Below are 14,023 nucleotides of genomic sequence, written 5' to 3' on the forward strand. Positions count from 1 at the left end.
TGTTTGTCTGATACTTTTAAGATGAACATGGTTTGACTTTGTCAGAGGTAGCTGTAATGATTTAGCAGAGCCTTACTGCACCCCCAGAGAGAGGATATTTTTAGTGTCTTTGAAACCCCAGCATTCCTATGATTTTCATCCCATGGCCCAACTCTCTTCCGAGGACCACTTCTTCACTTCTAGGCAGACACCAGAGATTTCTCCAGTTTGAAAATACAAAGATAGCAGCCCCCGCCCCCTGCCACCTGTCTACCTCACCTGTGCACATTTCTTTCATTTGACTCAAGATTGGCCAAGATGTATCACGGTCCTTCCCTCCTCCCTCCTCTTTCTTCCTTCCTTACACTAATATTTATTAAGCACCACCTATGTTCCAGGTCTGTTCTAGATATTAAACAAGGCAGACGACATCTCTGACCTCAGGGAGCTTATAGTCTAGCTGAGGACAAGGCAGAGTTTGACACATGGATCCTGAAGAACTCCAGTCCTGCCGAGCTGCTGGTGAGTGAGTATGCAGAGAGCTGCTTGTCCCCGCTGACTCTCCCAATGCAGAGCGGACTTGCTCTCCTGAACCAGCGGCTGCAGGAGCTGAAGCAGGACCAGACAGCTGGTAGCTACAGCCTCCTCAGTCTGACACCAGGATCAAGGGTCTAAAACTGCTCATGGGACTTGGGTTTGTGAACATTAGCTTCTGGAAAGGGGCTGGGAGCTGAGTTATATCAGAGGCAGACTTGGTGAGTCCAACATGGGAGTCGAGTGGCCCTCCTTTCACACAATCAAATCCTGTGCCCACAAAAGATGACATAGCACAAATGAGGTGGGGGAGGAATGGGACTCCAGGCAGAGGGAGGAGAGTGTGCGTGCCAAAGCATAAAAGCAAGGACACTGTTGTGAGGTGTGGGAGGGGGAGGGGGGAGGGAGGTAGATTTGTCAGTAATTCCTGTTCTTAAACTTGAGAAAAGTCAGTAGCACATAAGAAATTAAACACACGCAAAGACACAAATGTTATATCACTAAACAAGAAATCAATAGGAATGCATGATTGATTCACAAATGAATGGTACAGGTACAAGCAAAGGAAAGATTTGGTAGCTATACTCAGGAGAGGTAGCAGGCTTGACCTTCAAAGAGGTCGGTCTGTAGAACCGACCAAGGTTAGTGGAATCTGACCCTTAAAACACTTCCGTGGTATCCAGGGGCTGGAGGGGAAACACAGACAGCTAAGTGTCTTTTAGCTGTACCCATCCATGGAGACGTATTAGCCTGGGTTCTCCACAATGCAGAGGCTGATTCTGTAGGGCAGGAGTGAGAGGCAAAAGGAGTAAGGTAGGGGACTTTCTCCTTCTGCCAGTCCAGTGGGTAAGACTCTGTGCTCCCAATGCAGGAGCCTGGGTTTGATCCCTGGTCAGGGAACTAGATCCCACATGCTGCAACTAAAAAGAGCCCTATGCCACAACATAGATCTCATACATGGCAACGAAGATCCCACGTGCCACAACTAAGACCTGGTGCAGCCAAATAAATAAATAATTTTTTTTTTAAAGGAGTAAAGTAGGGAAGAGGGAAGAGCCATTACCAGGATGATTATTCATGTGGCCTCCACTAAGTGTGGCTGATTGCTCCCACTCAAGGGATTATCCTCTGAGAAGCCACATAAAATGAGTCTCAGTACAGCCTGTGGGAGAGGGAAGGGAAGGAAATTTATCCACCAGCTCATCTTGACTGAATTCTTATTCATTCCAGTTTTTCACGCATAGACGCCAAGTGGGGTTCTGTGGTGTCCCAAACTACAGTGTTAAGGAGTGTGCAGCAGGGCCATGGGGCAAAGGATTATCAGGATGCAGCTTTGTGGAACTGGAGCCCATGCAGAGCTGGATGCCACAGCAGCGGCTGGGACAGAGATGGCTGACACTAAGAGGCCCTGAAGTTCTGACGTGGGGGTGACATCAGTGATGCATGACTTTCTGTACCACATAGTACATCCATGTTTACAAAGGGCCCCAGAAGAGTAATCCTTAGGCGCTCTGAAGGGGAGACATGAGAGGGCTGCCAACAGTTCTGGAACTTTGTGACAGTAACTCTAAAAACACAAGTTGCATCCTGCCTGACCATGTTCTCTCTTGCCTTCCTGCCTCTGTTCACTTGTCTGTTTCCTCCATTTGACTGTGAGCTTCTATATTGTTCTTGTTTATATATCTCTGGCAGAGGAAAGGCTACTTTCCCCCGCCTATTTCATTTTCCTCCTAGGCTCATAGCAAAACTACATTTCTCAGTAATCAGATAGGTCCTTGTGACTGAACTCTAACGGAATCTGGACAGAAGTGACACAAATATATCCCATGTCTAAGCATCCCCTAAAACTTCCTGTGTGATCCTCCAAACTCTTCTCCTACCCTCATCTGCTGGCCAGATGCAGAACTATCCAGTGGAGGAATCAAGAGGCCCCAGAAAATGGCAATGGCATGAGTCTGCGTCACTAACTGACCGCATGGAGCAGAACCCGTGTGCTTCCCTGCACTGGGCTGTGCTATGAGGGAGAAATAAACTGTCAAAATGTCAAGTCACTGAAGTGTGAAGGTTGTTTGTTACGGCCATTAGTACACTCTGACTAATGCAGTTCTTATCTACATTCATTTGATTCTTTGTCCCTCCAGGGCAAGGACTATTTATTTGGCTTTGTAACTCAAGTACTAGTACAATGTCTGGCTACATAGTAGGAATTGCTCAAAGTATGAATGGATATGAATGAGCTGATACCTGAGCCTGGTCTAAAGCATCAAAGGTAGAATGGCAGGTAAGGTGGCAGGTGGAAAGTGTTCCACTCAGGAGACACAGCATGTGCTGCAGAGGCAGAGAGACTGGGGTGAACATATGCAATTCTCAGCAGTACAAATAGTTCATGATTTGAGAGTAAGATGGCTAGGGTGAGGCTAGAGAGAAGACAGGGGCCAGATTACAAAAGGTCTTATTCATTACATGAAGGGGTCTGAACTTTTTCCTACAAGAATCATTCAAACAGGGATGTGATACCATCAAGTTTATGTTTTAGAAAGATCTCTAAAGCAGCCTAGAAGAAGGATGGATTAGAAAGGAAGAGGCCAAAATGTGGATTTCTTTAAAGTAACATTTCCCTTTGCTCTAAATCATTCTTCTCATGAGATGCTCCACTAAAAAGAGTTTGGGGGTCAGGTTGGTTTGGACATTGTGTATACTTGAGCCCCTCTTGGAAGCTCCCATTGTTCATTAAAAACTCTGAGAAGTCCTGCATTAACGAAATCTGTTAAACTTTAACATAATATTTCTCAAAATTATTTGGCCCTTTTCATTTAATACCTATTTAAACTAGTATTAGGATTAGATTTGCCTACATATCACACACACACAAAAGGACAAAGGGCATTAGTAACACTGAAGTTTATTTTTGTCTTGCATAAAAGAAATCTGGGAAGCAGGCAGTGCAAGGGAGGCATGGAGCTCTGTGGTATTGCCAGTAACCCAGGCTTCAGTATTTTTGCTCCACCATCATTGACTTTCATTCCCAAGGTCACTTCATGGTCCAAAGTGGCTGCTGGAACACCAGTCCCTATTTTTTTGGATGGAAAAAAGGAAAGACAGGAAAAAGTGGAGTTGAGTCATGTCCCTTAAACAGCCTTCCTGGAAATACTACACATCACTTCTGCTTACATCTCATTGGCCAGAACTCGGTCACATGGCCACACCAAGCTGCAGAGGAGGCTGGGAAATATGGTACTTTAAAAAAGTTTTGCTTGGCTATGTGTCAAGTTAAAAATTGAGGTTCTTGGGACTTCCCTGGTGGTCCAGTGGTTAAGACTCTGCGCTCCCAATGCAGAGTGCCCAGGTTTGATCCCTGGTCAGGGAACTAGATCCTGCCTGCCACAACTAAGATCCGGCGCAGCCAAATAAATAAATAAATAAATATTTTAAAAAATTGATGTTCTTAAGTTTCCATCAACAGATGAATGGATAAAGAAGATGTGCTCTCTCTCTCTCTCTCTCTCTCTCTCTCTATATATATATATATATATATGATGGAATATTACTCAGTCATAAAAAAGAATGAAATATTGTCATTTGTAACAACATGGATGGACCTAGAGATTATCACGCTAAGTGAAGTCAGTCAGACAAAGACAATTATATATTACTTATATGTGTAATCTAAAAAATAATACAAATGAACTTATTTACAAAATAGAAACAGATTCACAGACATAGAAAACAAACTTATGGTTACCAAAGGGGGGAGCAGGGGAAGGGATAAATTAGGAGTACGGGACTAACAGATACACACTACTATCTATAAAATAGATAAACAGCAAGGACCTACTGTATAGCCCAAGGAACTATATTCAATATCTTGTAATAACCTATAATGGAAAAGAATCTGAAAAAGTATATATAGATCTACCTACATCTATCTATATATATATCTGAATCACTTTGCTGTGCACCTGAAACCAGCACAATATTGTAAATCAACTATACTTCAATTTTAAAAATTGAGATTCTGTCACTAAAGAGTTGAGAGACTCACTTAGCAGTCTCTGGCACAATGTCCCACAGAAATAGTATTCCCAGAACGTAAGATGGGATAAAATGACTAAGTAAGGAGACTGATTCTTTTAAACATTTTTAACAGCTTTATCGAAGACCGTTTGCATACCGTACCCCACACCTACCGCAAGTGCACAGTTTAATGATTTTTAGTAAATTTATACAGTGGTGCGACCTTTACCACAATCCAGTTTTAGAAAATTTCCACCTCCCCCAGGAGCTCCCTTCTTCCTGTCTGCAGTCACTCCCCACTCCCACTCCCAGGCCCAGGCAACCATTGATCTGCTTTCTTCTCTATAGTTTTGCCTTTTCTAGAAATTTCATCCTTACAGAACAGTGCAATATGCAGTCATTTGTGTCTGGCTTATTTCACTTAATGCAACATCTTTGTGGTTCATCCGCGTTGTAGAATATATTATCTGTTTATTCCTTTTTATCACTGCGGAGTCCTCCACTGTATGGATAATGCCGTCTTTTACAATACTTATCCACTCGCCAACTAATGGACATTTGGATTGTTTCCACTTTGGGGCTATTATGAATAACGGTGCTATGAACATTTACATGCAAGTCTTTGTGTGGACATATGTTTTCATTTATCTTGGGTGGATACCTAAGGAGATTGATGCTTACAATCGAACACATACGTTGAAAGGACATTCACTGATTACCTGCAACTGGCAAGCACTGTACTGGGTGCTGGGGATACAACGGTGAATAAAATGCAGCACAAACTCAGCCTTCCTGGAGCTTGCAATCTGTGAAGAAGACAGACGTTTAGTCAAATAATCGTGCAAACAAATGTAAAACATAACAGCAGTGGTAAGTGCCATAAAGGAAGGTCACTTGGTGCCATGAGAGCCTGTGCTGAAAGGATCTGCCTTGATCAAGGAGGTCAAGGAAAGCTCCCCATTAGCTGAGATCTGAAGTATACCAGGATGATCACCCCAATGAATTTTGTCCTTCAAAGTAGTATCTTATGAGGCCATACACTTATTTCCAATAATGCTGCCCTTGCAAACAATTCTGAGCCAATTTATAAGCATGTTGGTCCCAGACCTCTTTGTCCTCAGATAAAGTCCTCGTTTTTTAACCTCTCAGAATGTTTTGTTTTCTGATTAGATCGTGACGAATCCAACAAACCACATAAGGAAATCAACTGCATCCCTTTAGAGTCACTCTCACCAATTGCCAAAAATGGAATTCCCTGCTATATCATGGACCTTATCCTCCAAGAGCTGGTGGAGAGGGGTTCATGGCAGTTTGCAAAAATAAACTCACAGAGGGACTTCCCTGGTGGTCCAGAGGCTAAGACGCTGTGTTCCCAATGCAGGGGGCCTGGGTTCGATCCCTGCTCAGGGAACTAGATCCCACATGCCGCAACTAAAAGATCATGCACGTGGCAATGAAGATCCCAGGTGCCGTAACTAAGACCCGGTGCAGCCAAATAAATAAATGTATAAATATTTTTTAAAATAAAAATAAAAAATGAACTCACAGATATCATCTGTAACAGGAGGGTGGGCAGTATCAGCTCTATTCTCCCTTCCAGCTCGAAATCATGTGCCTGTGAATTTGCCACTGAGAAAACGCCAGTGACCCATGGTGTGTGGAGGTAACTCCCAAAAAAGAAATAAAAAAAATATGTATAGCCAGTGGCACTGCCCTGACCTGCCAAAAGCACTTTCCCCAGGACAAAACTGGATAAGAATAGTTAAGCCCACAGGCTTTGGAGACAAAGAGATCTGGTTTCAATTCCAGCTCTACCGCTGGTGACTTTAGGAAAGTCACTTAACTTAAAGTTTTTTGATTTCGATAATAGGGTTGTTGTGTGGATTAAATTATTTGTACAAATTTAGCACATGGTAACTGCTGAACAAATTGTTAATTACATCCTTTCCTCTGGCCCCTATTTTCCCAAGTTCTGTGTAGACCTTCCCCCTTCTGTTGACTGGCTTTTTGTTTTTGTTTTTGTTTTTTGCGGTACGCGGGCCTCTCACTGTTGTGGCCTCTCCCGTCGCGGAGCACAGGCTCCGGATGCGCAGGCCCAGCAGCCACGGCCCATGGGCCCAGCCTCTCCGCGGCATGTGGGATCTTCCCGGACCGGGGCACGAACCCGTGTCCCCTGCATCGGCAGGTGGACTCTCAACCACTGCGCCACCAGGGAAGCCCCTGGCTTTTTTTTTGAAACATATTAATTCCATTGATTCGACCCAAGTCCATCTCTGTCCTTCTTGCCTTTGGCCTGAGGGACCTTCTGTCTTTTCAAGTGCCTTCTGCTGATATGTGACCTCCATCCCTTGTGTATTAATTGGGCTGATTTAACTCTTAAAGTGCTGTAGGGCTCTCTCAGCCATGTATGGCACAAGCACTATTCTGATTTTTTAAATGAGTTTATATGTATAAATGACTGTGCTCACTTTTGGTAACTATGATTCATGGAAAGTCACACCTCAAATGTTCTTGGACAGGATTTTTTGAAAACACTGGTCACCCTACCCTGAAATAGCTCCATAAATCCTTCATTCTCACTCAGAAGTGTACTTTCCTGCAGCCACAGGCCATTTTAGCCATAACAACTTGCTGAAGCTGAAGCTTTTTACCAAGCCTCAAGTTGCTGTGGAATTCTTTTCCTTATGTACACAATTCTGCCATCAACATTACTGACCAATTTAGACACATGATTATCTGCAAATTGACTATTAAAAAAAAAAAGCAATGCTGTTTTCACTGTAGGAATAAAGCACTACAGTTTCTTTTTAATTAATTAATTAGTTTCCATGTTTTTGCCAGGGCAAAGTGTGGTAGCCATCCTCCAGGATGGCCCTCAATGGTCTCCACATGCTGGGATTCAAACTCTTATACTGTCCCCACCTATATGGGGTAAGACCAACTAGGAAGGGCTTGCAGTGTAAAACCTATTTGCCATCTCCAGACATTAACTTTGACAGTGACCACAATGATGTAGCCATTTCACCTGTAAAATGGGGATAATGCCGTCTAGGCAACTTATTAGGGTGCCATCAGGGTCAAATGAGATGCAGCATGTAAAAGAGCTTTGGCATAAACCCAAGAATTATTATTGAGGATTTCAGGTGTAGTATTTTATACATGAGACATCAGAGTATAAACCCATTCTGTATAATTTGCATGTGTCTTAGTGATGACCAGAGGCCATATTCATAAACCAGTGTCCTCACATGGTTGAAATGTCAGTGCCTCCAAAATCTTTTGACTCAGGGCTGTAGAATCTTCCAACTGCTAAGGTGTGACATCTTTCCAGACCAGACTACTGATCGGTCATAGAGAATTGCCAGGGCACTGTCCCTCTTCATGCATTTCTGAAATATTCTTTTGGATAACAGCACACTTTTCATTAAATTTTTCTTGAATGGTTTTGAAGAAGTGTAAACAACGCCCTCAAAGGACTGGCCAGTGTTGAGCTCCATGAAGTACCTTCTGCCTTCTGCTTACCCAACAAGTGAATGGCATTTGCAGGAGAAGAGCTGGGCTACCAAGACTTGCTCAGACAATTTCATTCCAATTTAAACATGTGCCTGTGATGGATTCTTGACCTTAAAACTATACAGGAATCTAGCAGTCATTTAGCCATGGTTCTCAGTGTTAGGTCTTGACATGGCCAGTTATGAAGTATACGGTAATTTGTCACTGATCATATACAAAGGAGCACAGTCTAAATGATTTACCTTTTTTTTTTTTTTTTTTGCGGTACACAGGCCCCTCACTATTGTGGCCTCTCCCGTTGCAGAGTACAGGCTCCAGATGCGCAGGCTCAGCGGCCATGGCTCACAGGCCCAGCCGCTCCGCGGCACGTGGGATCTTCCCGGACCGGGGCACAAACCCGCGTCCCCTGCATCGGCAGGCGGACCCTCAACCACTGCGCCACCAGGGAAGGGAAGCCCTAAATGATTTACCTTTTAAAAAAATAAATAAATGGGAGCAGATATTCTTATAATAATGTCACTCCTATTCATTTGTATTCTGATGTGCTCTCCTGAGCAACAGAGCAGGGGGTGGCATTTAGCTGAGCACTGGCAATGTCACATAGCCCATGGTGTACCGTCTATGGCTCAGCCTGTGGCGAGAGACCATTACCAGTTCTGACAACTATAAATCATGACGGTGTTGGTGAGGGAGTGGTGATTCTATAGTTGTTGCCACTATTAATGCTTTTGCTTCAGTAGTAGATGCTTTCCCAACTTATTACTAGTATTTGTTGGGCAAAAGTCTGGGAGAGGAACAAAACTTGTTAAAAATAAAGTTAGCCATATTTTATTAGTTTTTCCTTATATAATGGCAATTTTGGAGATTTTTTGTAATTTTCAAAATGGCTTTATGACCATCACACCATAAATATTTTCACTACTATTTGTCTTAATTCCCTGGGGGAAAAAATCAACCTAGATGGTGAGAAGTATAGTTTTCATCCAAACCTCCTCACTGGAAACGGAAATAAAAACAAAAATAAATAAATGGGACTTAATGAAATTTAAGTTTTTGCACAGCAAAGGAAAACATAAAGGAGACGAAAAGACAAGCCTCAGAATGGGAGAAAATATTTGCAAATGAAGCAACTGACAAAGGATTAATCTCCAAAATTTACAAGCAGCTCATGCAGCTCAATATTAAAAAAACCCAAACAACCCAATCCAAAAACGGGCAGAAGACCTAAATCGACATTTCTCCAAAGAAGATATACAGATTGCCAACAAACACTTGAAAGGATGCTCAACATCACTAATCATTAGAGAAATGCAAATGAAAACTATAACGAAGTATCACCTCACACCAGTCAAAATTGCCATCATCAAAAAATCTACAAACAATAAATGCTGGAGAGGATGTGGAGAAAAGGGAACCCTCTTGCACTGTTGGTGGGAATGTAAATTGATACAGCCACCATGCAGAACAGTATGGAGGTTCCTTAAAAAATGAAAAATAGAACTACCATATGACCCAGCAATCCCACCACTGGGCATGTACCCTGAGAAAACCGTAATTCAAAAAGAGTCATGTACCACAATGTTCTTTGCATCACTATTTACAATAGCCAGGACACGGAAGAAACTTAAGTGTCCATCAACAGATGAATGGATAAAGAAGATGTGTCACATATATACAATGGAATATTACTCAGCCATAAAAAGAAACAAAATTGAGTTATTTGTAGTGAGATGGATGGACCTAGAGTCTGTCATACAGAGTGAAGTAAGTCAGAAAGAGAAAAACAAATACCGTATGTTAACACGTATATATGGAATCTAAAAAAAAAAAGGTTCTGAAGAACCTAGGGGTAGGACAGGAATAAAGACACAGACGTAGAGAATGGACTTGAGGAAACAGGGAGGGGGAAAGGTAAGCTGGGACAAAGTGAGAGAGAGGCATGGACATATATACACTACCAAATGTAAAATAGATGGCTAGTGGGAAGCAGCCGCATAGCACAGGTAGATCAGCTCCGTGCTTTGTGACCACCTATAGGGGTGGGATAGGGAGGATGGGAGGGAGACGCAAGAGGGAGGAGATATGGGGATATATGTATATGTATAGCTGATTCACTTTGTTATAAAGCAGAAACTAACACACCATTGTAAAGCAATTATACTCCAATAAAGATGTTAAAAAAAAACAACAAAAAACACAAACCTCCTCATTGGGGTCACAGGGGGTATAGCAGAGAAAACATTGAGACACAGCTCTGATCCAATACCTCCCCTGCACAAATACTCACATATTGCAAGTTTGCTTATTCTCCTTACTCCTGGGCATTAACAAGGGCAAGGGCAAATCAGGGTCACCACAGGCAGAGCTCTGTAAACGAAGTAAAATTCCTGGAAGACCCATTGACATCGAGCAAGTACAAAGTACCACAGGCAAAATGGAGTCAGGATTAGGAGCCAGGAGCTCCAAGTCATTTGGAGTTAGGATCAAAAAAATAGGTGGTTGAAAACAAATGGCAAAGATCCAGGTAGGATGATCTGTTTTGGTAAGTAGGTCCAAATGGTGATGTGTGTGTATGTGTGTGTGTGTGTGTGTGTGTGTGTGTGTGTGTGTGTAGTCTTGGAAGCGTATTGTTTAGTTAATTAAAAGAGACAAGGTAGATAAGGGTAGCTCATGAATGATTAGATGGACGGTTGGATAGTTAAAATGATGCATGGAAAATAATGAAATATCTGTGAAGCGCAGGAAAGCAAACCACAATAAAGTGAAGAAAAAATGATGCATGAATGATTGGTGGAGGAATGGATGATTGAATGGATAAATGGGAATAATGAAATTAGGATGGATGGCTAATATGACAGATGAATGGGTGGTGGGCAAGTGAATGATTAGTTGGATGAATGGATAAATAAGTGGACAATGGATGGATGAATAGATACATACATACATACATACATACATACATACATACGTACATGGGTACATAGGTACTAGATAAGTGAATGGATGACCAAACTGATGGATTGGTAGATGAACACAAAGATAGACTAATGAACAGATGGATGAATGAATGCATAAATGGACAGATGGTGTGGTAGAATAATGGCTCTCAAAGATGTCTTAATCCCTGAAATTTGTGAATATTTTAGTTTACATGGCAAAGGGGAATTAAGTTTACTAATCAACTGACCTTGAGATGGGGAGATAATCCTGGATTATCTGGGTTGGCCCAATGTAATCACAAGTACCCTTATAAGAGGAAGGCAGAAGGGACAGATTTAGAGATTTAAAGATGGTAGGCTGCTGGTTTTAAAGTTCAGGGAAGGAGACATGAGATCAGGAATGCAGGTGGGCTCTAGAAGCTGGAAAAGGCAAGGAAACAGATTCTCCCCTAGGACCTCCAAAAGTACTGCTGCTCTACCCACATTTTAATTTTAACCCCTTAAGACCCATTTTGGACTGCTGAACTCTAGAACTGTAAGATAATAAATCTGTGCTGTTTTAAGACACTAAGTATGTGGTAATTTGTCACAGAAGCAATAGAAATGGATGAATGTATCAATGAGTCAATAAGTGGGTGGAAAATGGATGAATACTTACTTGGATGATTAAATGGATGAATGATAAATGGATGAATACAATGATAGTTGGGTGGACGCATGGATGGATGGAGGGATGGGTGAATGCATACATGAATAAATTGTTGGTTGGTAGGAGGGGTGGGTAAAAGAAAACTTGTTTCTCCATTCATAACACTTCTGACACCAAATGTGTGGGGTTTTCCCTCACATTACTCAATTCTGATACTAACTACCTGGAGTTAGCACAGACCCCCACAGGTTAAGGGCTCATCCCCACAAGACTGCTCCCCCCACTTTGAACACCAGTCACAAGTAGAGTGTTCCCAGGTTACTCACACTTCTATCCAACTTGGCTACAAATCAGGGCTGCCCATGACTCTCTCCTCAGGTTTGATAATTGGCTATAACAGATCACAGAACTCAGGGAAATGCTTTAGTTATGTTTACCAGTTTATTATAAAGAATATTGTAAAGGATACAAATGAACAGGCAGATGAAGAGGTATATAAGGCAAGGTCTGGAAGGGTCCTAAGCACAGGATTTTCTGTCCAGGTGGAGTTTGGGGTGTTCTACCCTCCCACTATCTGGATACATTCACCAACCTGGAACATCTCTGAACCCCATAGCTGGAATTTTTATGGAAATTTCATCACTGTAGGTGTGATTAACTCAATCTCCAGTCCCTCCCCCCCTCCCCAGAGGATGAAGGGGTGGGGCTGAAAGTTCAAAACTTCTAATCATGGCTTGATCTTTCTGGTGACCAGCCCCATTCTGAAGCTATACAGGAGCCCACCAAGAGTTGCCTTATGAGAACAAAACATTTTTCTATCCCCCAGGAAATTCCAAGGGATTTAGGAACTCTGTGTCAGGAACCAGGGGTAGAGACCAAACATATTTATTACATCACAGAGGAGTAAATGAATATATGGATACATCAATGGATAAATGAATTGATGGACACATGGATAAACGAATGGATGGATAGGTAGGTGGGTGGACAGATAATGGATATATAAACAAATGGTGAGATAGAATGTGAGTTGGTGTATAGATGCATGGATAGATGGATGGTTGTCTGGTGAAGGGGTAGATGACACATGGATTGATGATTGGTATGATGGATGATTAAATGGATATATGAATGGGTGATGAATGAATAGATAAATGAATAGACACTTGGTTGGAGACCTGATTGGATGGATAGGTACTTGCATGTATGTATGTATGTATGCATGAATAAATAAAAACCATCTTACGCTTAAAGACAAAAGCACTATCTTTGACCTGAAATGTGGACTTTTTGTCCATTAGGGAAGTTTCCAGTTAGGAAAGGAGAAATCCAGATGGACTGTAAAATGTGTGCAAAGTCCTGAACTTGCACTAAGCCTCCATCCTCCAGAATGAACAATTTAAAACAAAAGACTTAGGGAGGGCGGGAGGGAGGGAGACGCAAGAGGGAAGAGATATGGGGATATATGTATATGTATAACTGATTCACTTTGTTATAAAGCAGAAACTAACACACCATTGTAAAGCAATTATACTCCAATAAAGATGTTAAAAAAAAAAAGAAAAAAAATAAAACAAAAGACTTTTGCACTTGATGGTTTCTCCATTTGGAATGTAATATTCTTCCTTCAAATAATTAACTTCTACTCATTCCCTGCATCATAGCACAAGCATTGCTTTCTCAAGGATGCCTTATTTATTATGCTCTTACAGTATTGCAAAGCCTTCCTTTGGAGCACTTTTAAAATTTCAATTTTACATTTATTTGTATGATCATGTGATTAGTATCTGTCTCCTCCACTAAACTGTAGTTGCAAAGGGCAAGGATCAAAGTATTGAGGCATGCCATTTAATCCCCATCTCTTAAGTCATAACTGGCACATAGAAAAAAAAATGTGGGGTTTTTTGGTAAATACCTTTTTGAATGGATTGAAAGCTTCCTGTGGCATTCCTACTCATATCATCAGAAAAGATCTTGATGGGTTGCTGGAACATTATTGATAACATGGTGGCTAAGTCTGGCTTTCCTGATGGAAGATTTTGACAAAGAATCTAACCCTCCAAAAGGGAGGAGCCATGCACTGAGTTCAAGCCTTCTTCTGTGCTAGAGAGGACCAGGGCCCTTGTCTCTGCACCAGGCCAACCATGTCTTTACCTTAACTCAGGTCCTCCTCACTCAGCTGTCCTGGAAACAACAGCCTCTCTGACTTGCTGAGGCCCTCTAGCCATCTTCCATCCTGACCTCCATCAGCACCAGCTCCAGCCACTTGCCCCTGCCCTGCTCCAAGCCGGCAGATTCAGAGGCCACACCTCTTCCTAGTGACTAGTAGAACCTCTCCGGTCACTCTGATCATCCTTCTTTTCTTCATCTCCGGTTAGTTTCATTTTGACCTTTT

The 14,023-nt window shown here is 42.1% G+C and overlaps 1 long non-coding RNA gene across 1 annotated transcript in view; it reads right to left on the reverse strand.

Annotated features, from left to right (window-relative positions):
• Positions 1-3,408: 3,408 nt before the first annotated feature.
• The window catches only part of LOC149747499 (uncharacterized), a 58,292-nt gene continuing 47,677 nt past the window's right edge, over positions 3,409-14,023 (reverse strand). Inside the window, exons 2-3 of the long non-coding RNA XR_016387926.1 lie at positions 5,247-5,333; positions 3,409-3,583 (exon numbers count right to left, since the gene is read on the reverse strand). This is a non-coding gene — a long non-coding RNA (uncharacterized LOC149747499). The remainder of the gene's footprint in view (positions 3,584-5,246; positions 5,334-14,023) is intronic.

This window comes from Delphinapterus leucas, chromosome 15 (assembly GCF_059928025.1).
Source record: "Delphinapterus leucas isolate spDelLeu-1000000601 "Yukka" chromosome 15, BTC_Dleu_Yukka2, whole genome shotgun sequence".
In the NCBI taxonomy this organism is placed as follows: Eukaryota; Metazoa; Chordata; class Mammalia; order Artiodactyla; family Monodontidae; genus Delphinapterus; species Delphinapterus leucas.